The sequence below is a fragment of the Mus caroli genome, chromosome 4 (assembly GCF_900094665.2).
Source record: "Mus caroli chromosome 4, CAROLI_EIJ_v1.1, whole genome shotgun sequence".
NCBI lineage: Eukaryota > Metazoa > Chordata > Mammalia > Rodentia > Muridae > Mus > Mus caroli.
The window spans coordinates 116,908,017-116,918,318 of NC_034573.1; the positions used below are offsets into that span (position 1 = coordinate 116,908,017).

The 10,302-nt window shown below is 45.7% G+C and overlaps 1 pseudogene; it reads right to left on the reverse strand.

The window, feature by feature from the left end:
- Positions 1-4,525: 4,525 nt before the first annotated feature.
- Positions 4,526-5,598, reverse strand: LOC110293159 (annotated as a pseudogene).
- Positions 5,599-10,302: the final 4,704 nt, after the last annotated feature.

The window sequence follows — 10,302 nt, forward strand, 5'->3', positions numbered from 1 at the left end:
TTGAGACATTGCTTCTCTATAAAATACTGGCTGTCCTGGCACTCAATCTGTAGACCAGGCTGGCCTTGAACCTTGAACTCACAGAGATTTGCCTGCTTCTGCCTCCCGAGTGCTGGGACTAAAGTTATCTGCCACCAACGCCTGGCTTTACTCTCAACTTCTTAGAGCCAGGAATCCAGAGCAAGCTCTAACAACTAGACCATAAGGAGAAGGGGATAATCTAATGGCATGATAGCAACAGGCTTAGGGTGGGATGTCTAGAGGCTAGAGCCAACCTAGACAGAAATGGCTCTCAGGGCAGGCACCTGAGAATTCAGATTTCAACACCAGAAGAGACTGAGTTTGGGAACTGAAAATATATGCAAGTGTGAAACACAGCAAGAAGACACTGGCTTATGCACTTCTGCCCCTTAGGGAGAGGGTGAAATGCCACCCAGGTATCTTTCTGCTGTTCATGGAGTGCGCGTGTGGGTGTATGCATTTTTCTGTGCACAGCCTAGAAGGGACAGAGCTAAGTTATGACGTCTCTTCCCAGTGCCAGCCAAGACTCAGGGTTTTACTTGTTCTCAAATCAAGTGGGATAGTGAAGCCCCCATTTTACAGTAGCAAAGACAGGCTCAGTGAGGCTGAGAAATTAACCCAGGGCCGCATGACAAATGAACAATGTGTGGCCAAACTCCCAAAGCCTGTGCCCTTCTTGCTACCGCTTCTTCCTCCTCTTCCTCCTCTCCCTCCTCCTCCTCTTCCTTCTCCTCTTCCTCTACCTCCTCCTCCTCTTCCTTCTCCCCTCCTCCCCACCTCCTCCTCCCCCTCCTTCTTTCTTTTGGGTTTTCAAGACGTGATTTCTCTGTGTAGCCCTGGCTGCCCTGGAACTCACTCTGTAGACCAGGTTGGCCTTGATCCTTCTGCCTCTGCCTCCCATGCTGGGATTACTAGTGCATAGTCCAGAATTAACTCTTAAAGGGAAACCTTTCTTACCAACATGCAGGCACAGGCACATGCTCACAAAACTGGATCCAGTTTGATTGCTTCTTCATATTTCTTTCTCACAATTGTAATTAAGCCATTAACTGGGTAATAGAATTTTTTCCTTTTTCTCTCTTGTCAGAATGTATTTATGCCAATCCATAAGGAATTGCCATTTTTTGTGGGTTCCCAAATGTTGAATATTGACAATTGTATTTTAATTTAATTCAACCTAATAAATCCCATGTTTATTTTGCCCAGTGTATTATTTCTGCTGTGTCACTCTGTGTCTTGCACACAGGAAGAATTCAGTTTCAGATGAGTGAATGAAATCTGGATATCATTCATTTTTAAAACTTTTTTAAAAAAAGATTTATTTTTACTTATTTTTTTGAGTTTACTGTAGCTGTCTTTAGACACACCAGAAGAGGGCATTATATCCCATTACAGATGGTTGTAAGCCACCAGGTGGTTGCTGGGAATTGAACTTAGGCGCTCTGGAAGAGCAGTCAGTGCTCTTAACCACTGAGCCATCTCTCCAGCTCATCATTTTAAAACTTAGGACTCAGATATATTGGTGCCTAGTCACTTCCCTTCAACCTTCTGGGATTCTACAAGCCTGTCTTTCTCTGGTGCATTTCTGACCCAGAGTTAGGATTGCTTCCTCTCACTGTCACTGGAGATTGGCAACTCTACCATCACCTCCACGATGTCAAGGCTCTTGTGGCAAGTCTTGGTGGTAATCAAGCTAGAATTCTGTCCTGCCATTAGCTAGGAGAGAGATTGGCCAGGCAAGCTACATTCAGCTTCAGCTGACCGGAGATTTTCTCAGGGTACAGATTCCTGTCGGTAGCTCTGGCTATAAAGACCTCCCTCTTTCTGTATTCGGACACAGGCCCTTTCACTGAGTTTGCCTTTTACTGATAAATTCAGGAAATTCCATCTTCCCTTTTTGATAAATTACCCTCTCATTGGTCCCTTGTTTCTTCTTTAACTTGTTTCTTTCTGTTTTAAAAGTAACACATGAAAATCCATGTAAAGTAAATACAAAGCAACAGAGGAAAATGTGAAGCACAAAGGAAAGGTCCCTCAGTAGAAGCCAAGGTTCGCAGTGTATGCGTGTGCATACGTTTTCCCAATCTCTGCTGTTTTAATCAAATGCACAGAATCAACTTTTATCAGAAGGCTACAAACGGGATAGCATTGCAATACTTTTCTATAATTTGCTTTCAAGTTATTTATTTTTTATTTTTTTTTGGTTTTTTCGAGACAGGGTTTCTCTCCATAGCCCTAGCTGTCCTGGAACTCACTCTGTAGACCAGGCTGGCCTCGCACTCAGAAATCCGCCTGCCTCTGCCTCCCAAGTGCTGGGATTAAAGGCGTGCACCACCATTGCCCGGCTGCTTTCAAGTTATTTTGTGCAGCTCTCCAATACCTGCACATGTACAGCTTGCGCTTTTCATTACATTGTCCCTATTTTGCTCTGTGGACCCCTGCGGATGAATGCCCGTGTATGAATCCCCGCGGATGAACAGTTGTTTCTCTTATTTTTCTGTTAAAAGCAATGCTGTAATGGATGTCTTTGCTCACAAACCTCTACATATTTGTGAATTTATAGAATGAATTCCTGGCAGGGAAATTGCTGTGTCACAGAGTGTGTGTGTATGTGTGTTTGAATTGTTTAATAACATCACTATACTGTCCTCCCCCCCCCAAAAAAAAAGCACTCACAATCACAGCCCCAATGCCAGTATGTAACAGTCCCTGCATTGCTAAGGGTCCACACTAGGTGGACTCCTGCCTTCTTCAATGTGTACATTCATGGGTGCTATGTTAACTTTCTGTTACTATATCAAATACCTGGGGCTGGAAAGATCACTGCATGGCAGAGCACACTTGCCTAGGATGCATAAGGCCTTAGGCTCCATCTCTGGGAAGGCAAATGAAACAAAAAGAAATAAACAAGAATCTTGAGTATTTGAAAGACTAAATTTATAAGGACAAAACATTTATTTTGACTTACACTTTTAGGAGCTTTGTCTCATGAGTCATTTGGCCCACTAGCACTGAGGACTGTGGACAGCAGCATAACATGGAAGAGCATGGGACAAAATAAAACCACTCAACTCATGGCCAGGAAGCTAACCAGAACCAAGAAGACAGATACCAGGATCTCCTACTCCCCTTCAGGGGCACATTACCAGTAACTTAGAGCCCTTCCATCAGACCCCATTTCTTAAACCTTTCACCACCTTCCATGTGAGTCAGCTTCCCTTTACTGTAACAAAATGCCTGGGTCACTCAACTTACAAATGGAAAGGTTTATTTTGGCTCAGTTTGGAGATTTTGGTCCATGGTTTGGTGGGCTTGTTGCTTTGGGTCTGTGTCAAGGTCACATATAACGATGGGTGGGCCTATGGCAAAAAAAAAAAAAAGTGTAGCTGGGAAGGCCCTTTCCTCTATGCACAGCTCAAGAGAGAGGGTGGGGTGGAACCCCACAATCCTTTTTGAAGGGATTCCCAACATCATAAACCTCCGACTTGGTCCCACCTGGGCACCACACTAGAGCCCTCATCTTTAATACATGAGCCTTTGGGAGACATTCTAGGTAGAAACTACAGTCCTTCCCAATGTTGCTACACTGGCAGCAAACTTCCAATCCAGGGCTGTTCTAGTTTACTTTCTATTGCTTTCACAAATGCTGTGATCGAAAGGAACTTAGGGAGCAAAGAGTTTATTTCAACTTACAGGTTAGAATCCATCATCAAGGAATGTCGGGGCTGAAACTGAAGCAGAGACCATGGAGTAAGGATGCTTAATGGCTTGAAGGCCTAGGCTCTTCCTGCTAGCCTTTTTCTTCCCTCTTCCCTTCTTTCTTCTTTCTTTTTTTCCTTCCTTCCTTCCTTCCTTCCTTTCTTCCTTCCTTCCTTCCTTCCTTCCTTCCTTCCTTCCTTCCTTCCTTCCTTCCTTCCTTCCTTTCTTTCTTTCTTTCTTTCTTTCTTTCTTTCTTNCCTTCCTTCCTTCCTTCCTTCCTTCCTTCCTTCCTTTCTTTCTTTCTTTCTTTCTTTCTTTCTTTCTTTCTTTCTTTCTTTCTTTCTTTCTTTCTTTCAGATTTATTTATTTGCTTACAGTGCATGTACACTGCAGCTGTCTTCAGACACTCCAGAAGAGGGTGTCAGATCTCATTATGGATGGTTGTGAGCCACCATGTGGTTGCTGGGATTTGAACTCAGGACCTTTGACTGCTCCTTGGAAGAGCAGTCAGTGCTATTAACCGCTGAGGCATCTCTCCAGCTCCTTCCATCTCTCCAGCTCCTTCCTTCTTTCTTTTTTATATTTTAAAGATTTATTTATTTTATATGAGTGGATATTTTGCCTGCATATATGTATTTGCAACATGTGCATGCCTGGGACCCACAAAGCCCTTGGATCCCCAGGACCTAGAGTGACAGGTGATTGTGAATCACTATATGGGTGCTGGAATCAAACCTGGGTCCTCGACAAGAACAAGTGTTCTTGACTGCAGAGCCAGCTCTCCATCCCTTTTTTTTTTTTTTTCCAGAAAGTCAGTTTATTTCTAAGACTTTGTCATAAAACTTTTAGCGGGTACCAATAGTTACCTGCCATACTCGCACCAAGTTGTCTATATAGCCAGCAAACAGAGTATGGCCAGCAGCAGACCATGCCAAAGAGGTACACTGGGGTGGTTCTGCCTTGCTGCTGGTGCTGATAACTTCTTGCTCCAATTCATCTACAATGATCTTGCCCTCCAAGTCCCAGATCTTGATACTGGGGCCAGTGGCAGCACAGAGCCAGTAGCGGTTGGGGCTGAAGCACAAGGCATTGATGATGTCCCCACCATCTAAAGTGTAAAGGTGCTTGCCTTCATTGAGATCCCACAGCATAGCCTGGCCATCCTTGCCTCCAGAAGCACAGAGGGATCCATCTGGAGAGACAGTCACCGTGTTCAGGTAGCCAGTGTGGCCAATGTGGTTGGTCTTTAGCTTGCAGTTAGCCAGATTCCACACCTTGACTAGCTTGTCCCATCCGCAGGAGACGATGATAGGGTTGCTGCTGTTCGAGGAGAAGCAGACACAAGACACCCATTCTGAATGACTCTAATCCTGGACGGTGTACTTGCAGACACCCAGAGTATTCCACAACTTTATGGTCTTGTCTCGGGACCCAGAGACAATCTGCCGGTTGTCAGAGGAGAAGGCCACGCTCAGCACATCCTTGGTGTGGCTGACAAATCACCTTGTGGTGGTGCCCATTGTGAGATCCCAGAGGTGCAGTGTTCCATCCCAGGAGCCCGAGAGGACAAACTGACCATCAGAGGATATAACAACATCACTAACGAAGTGGGAGTGACCTCGCAGAGCACGTTGTGGTATTGCCATAGTTGGTCTCATCTCTGGTCAGCTTCCACATGATGATGGTCTTGTCTCAAGACGCAGACAGGATCATGTCCGGGAACTGCAGTGTGGTGGTGATCTGTGTTACCCATCCATTATGGCCCTTAAGGGTCCCACGAAGGGTCATCTGCTCGGTCATGGCTGCAGTTGATGCGAGGGTCGCCGCAGCGACAAGGATGGCACCAGATAGCTCTGAGAGCCAAGCACCACCGCGGCTGCCACCACAACCCTGTGGAGAAAAAGAAAGCCTCCATCCCTTTAAAAGAATTTTATTTCATGTGTGTGTGTGTTTGAGTGTACGTGTGTGTACCATGTGTGTATGAGTTTGTAGACATCAGTAGAAAGAGTCAGACCTTCCGAAGCTGGAGTTACAGGCAGTTGTGAGCTGTGTGACACTCTGAGAGAGCAATGAACATGTTTTTTTGAGTGATTTCTGCCACTATTTTATACAGCCTGGGCCCACCTGCCTACGGATAACGCTGCCCACACTGGACTAGGCCCTGACACACCAGTTAGCAATCAAGAAAATGCCCCTAGGGGCTGCAGAGATGGCTCAGGGGTTAAGAGCACTGACTGCTCTTCCAGAGGTCCTGAGTTCAATTCCCAGCAACCAAATGGTAGCTCATAACCATCTGTAATGGGGATCTGATGCCCTCTTCTGGTGTGTCTGAAGACAGCTACAGTGTACTCATATAAATAAGAATAAATCTTTTTTTAAAAAGAAGTCTAAAAGAAAAAGAAAGAAGAAAAAGAAAAGAAAATGTTTCTACAGATGTGCCCACAGGCCAATCTGATGGTAATTCCTCAACTGAAGTTCTTTCTTCCTAGATGTGAAAAGTTAGTGATCAAGATTATCCTTCAAGCCTGGGGTCTTGGAGGGTCATTTCAGGACTAAACGGTAGCAGTGGCCTTCTTTCTCTCTCTCTCTCTCTCTCTCTCTCTCTCTCTCTCTCTCTCTTTCCTTCCTTCCTTCCTTCCTTCCTTCCTTCCTTCCTTCCTTCCTTCCTTCCNTCCTTCCTTCCTTCCTTCCTTCCTTCCTTCCTTCCTTCCTTCCTTCCTTCTTTCCTTCCTTCCTTCCTTTTTTCCTTTCTCCCTTTCTTTTTGTCCTTTTGAGACTGGGTCTCATTAGGTAGCTCTGGCTGTCCTAGAACTCACTATGTAGAACAGTTGCCCACAAACTCAGAGATCTGCCTGCCTCTGCTTCCCAAATGCTGGGATTAAAGGTGTGCTCCACACTGCCCCGCTGGTTTCTTTTTTCTTGAGGATGTCCCAATCTCTTTGATATATATTTGGAACCTGATGAAGCAGGAGCAGGAAGAAGAAAGATCTAATTTCTGCCCTTCACATCAGCCAAAGCCTAGTCTCTATCTTGCTTGTTGGGAGAATGAAATGAGTCAGAAACCACACCACTAGATCCTATTCCTAGTGTTACTTCTTGCTGCTTCCTTGGGAATCACGCTGGCTCATGCCAGCATCTCAGCCCAAGGCCAAGAGACAGCTGAGGCCCCCAACATCCTGAATTCATTTGCTCATGCCTGGATGAATTGCTCAGGCCCACAGGCTACGCAAGGCTGGGTCTTTGAGAAATGACCTGGCGTCCATACAAGGCCAGCTGAATCTCCTGAGGCTGAATTCAATTCTGTCCGAATAAAAAATGATTCCTGTTGGCCTCATCCATCCCTGTGGTCTTGTACTATCAGGCTTTTGATGTAACATTTCCTGCAGCAAAGTAGTCAGTTTCCATTGGGAAATGTCCAACTTAGTCTTCTGTGTCTGACCCGGGGAGAAAAAAAAAAGAACTTGAGAGTCAATTGCCTCTGGGAGGTCAAACTCAACGGAAAGAAATCCTCTGGCTAGAATTACAGTGTGTGTGTGTGTGTGTGTGTGTGTGTGTGTGTGTGTGTGTGTATCCCTCCTCCCTCCAGGTCAGCTCAGGAAAGAAGGGCTGGGATGGGTACCCAGAGGCAAGAGCCTGAGAGAGGGTGACAATGGACCACAGTGCAGGATCAGTCCTTTGAGAGTTGATCCCGGACTTCTCTCAAACTTTTAAAATTTTGACCCAACATTCTCCGTCAGTTAAAGGAGAAGGGAGTCAAAGGAGCCAGGAATCTTTGATCCCTGCCTTTGCCTGCCGAGGATGCATTCTGCTGTGGGAGTGGACATGGTGTGGGTAAGCAGCTCTTAGCCTAGAGAACCCTTGGTCCCAAAGACACTCCAGAACAAAAGGCTAAGGAGCCTATTAACACATCAAAGCCAAAGCGGGGCTGGTCATAGGGTGTTGACCACTAAGCACTTAATCCCAGCGTATTTTAATTCCTGGTCTATCTCTGAGTTTTGGAGGCCAGCCTGATTTACGAAGAGTTCCAGGCAGGATAGGGCTACAAAGAGACACTACCAAAACCAAAAACCATATCAAAGTGGATGCTGGCTGGCTGCCAGGTCTCTCGGCCTTGCAAGTCCCTGTTGCGGAGTCCTGGCTGCTCTCAACACTCACACCCTGCTCCCTACCCTAAACCTTTCCAGGCCTGAGCTTCCTTTCCCTTCCCCCTCGCTTCTGATTCCTATATAACCCAGTCATTTTGGCCTAGCTTGGTTCTTTTCCCTCTCTCCATCCCCTCTCTGTCCCCTTCTCTTTGTTTCCTCTCCACTGTCCCCCCACTCCCACCCCCCCACCCCCCACACACCAAGGCCTTGACTATTCTGCTGGTTCAGTCTGGACTCTTCTAGATGTCTCTGGCTGTTCTCTCAGATCTACAATAAAAACCTTCTCAACCACACCTAGGAGCCATCACATCCTCGTTTTGTTTGTTTGTTTGTTTTGTTTTGTTTTCATTCCGAGAGAATGAGGCTCCTCTTGTCTCCTGACCTGCTCACCCCTTCAGCTCAGTCACAGCTCCAGAGTGCCTGAACCCAGCCCAACACTATTCTTTCTTTAAGTTAAAAATAAAGTGTGTAAATGTGTGGGAGCAGGTGCACACGTGACTTGGCATGCGTGTGGAGGTCAGAGGACAACTTTGTGGAGTTGGTTCTCTCTTTCCCAGGGTTTATATGGACTCTAATGAGTTGTCAGGTCTACTAAACAAGCCCTTTACCCACTGACATCTTCCCAGTCCCCAACACTAGCCTTGCCCTTAGCCAGCACCTGCTTGCACTGCACGTGCTCCCTTGGACCTGTGGGCCAGCCCAGCATCCTCTGAGACCCTGCCTGCTCCTGTTAGAGTCTTTCCTTTCCAGTGCAGGTTCCACCTATTTCTCTGGCCTCTGTAGGGAAGCCTGCCTGGTCTTCTCTCTTTGCATTAGGCCCCAAGCCTCTCTCTTTTGCAGTTTATCCTTTATCTTCTTGAGACAGGACCTCTCTATTATGTAGCCTTGACTGTCCTGGAACTTCACCATGTAGACCAGGGGTGGCCTTGAACCCATGGAGATCTGCCTGCCTTTGTGTAGTGAGTGCTGGGATTTAAAGGTGTGCCCGCCATGTGTTGCAGGCAATTCTTTCCTTTGACACCTGCCTCCCTCTTTCCAGGCCTGAGGAGAGGGAATGTCTCCTCTGCTGAATCCTGCAGACCTGTAGCTACAACTGTCCTTCGCTGACCTTGAGGCCACCTCCTTGGACTACATCCCAGCTCCAGAGATCATGACCTCCTTTCTGGGACGATCATTCCTAGCCCTCACCCTACCTGGCTCTCCCGTCCTTGGTGTAGCACGTGTGTCAACCACCCAGTCCCAACAGGCCTTTGTCATTAAGCCAGGCGCCTTGTCTGCAGTTCTTGGCAGGTGCCTGTGCTGCTCCTGGGTTAGCCCCTGGTGCTCACAGGGCTCCTGGCAAGAGGATAAATGAAGGTTCACACCCTAATTTGTAAGCATTTCAAAGCTATAAATTAAGCTGCCATGTTATTAGTTAAAATGTATTCCATACGCCTGCCTTGACAAATACACCTTAACAATGACAAGCTAGAGAAATGTGGGTAAAGCTGTGGTTTTTCAGGCCGAAAGTCAGAAAATCATCAAAGATGACTGAATGCAATTTTACATGTTAAGCATTGTATGTGGGTCATATGTGATAAATTATTACCACAGAAAATAGGACACTTTAACTTCATCATATAACTCACCATCATTCATAATGTGAGGTTTTTAAAAACCATTCCTTCAAGCCACATTTATATTCATACAAATGTCTCCAGATCATTATTTTAAGTTTCAACAATGAACTATTTTATTTATATCAGCAAATGGCAGCTAACTACCAAACTGCTCAAATCTCTCTTTAATCAAGATTATTCCGAAATCTATAGTCTCTCTAGAAATTAGTTTGAGGGTTGGGGATGCTTTTCGGTTGGTAGAGCATTTGAAGCCATGGCTTCTATTCTGGGTTTACACCAAATATGGCGGCATATCCTGTAATCCCAACACTGGGCAGGAGGAAGCAGGAGGATCAGGAATCCAAAGCCATCATTGGATGGATAGTGAATTTGAGGTCAGGTTATATGAGACTGTGTTTTTACAAAGAAAAAAGAGAAATAAATCAGTTTGTGATTATCTGCCTGTGAAGTTGTTATTTTTATTTATGTTTTACTTTTTTTTTTAAAAAAAAAAATGGTTTATTTATTTTATGTATATGGGTAAACTGTAGCTGTACAGATGGTTGTGAGTCTTCATGTGGTTGTTGGGAATTGAATTTCTTTTAGGACCTCTGCTTGCTCCAGTCAACCCTGCTCGCTCAGTCTCTGCTTGCTCCTGCCCAAAGATTTATTTATTATTATCCATAAGTACACTGTAGCTGTCTTCAGATACACCAGAAGAGGGCATCAGATCTCATTAAGGGTGGTTGTGAGCCACCATGTAGTTGCTGGGATTTGAACTCAGGACCTTCAGAAGAGCAGTCAGTGCTCTTATCTGCTGAGCCATCTTGCCAGCCCAT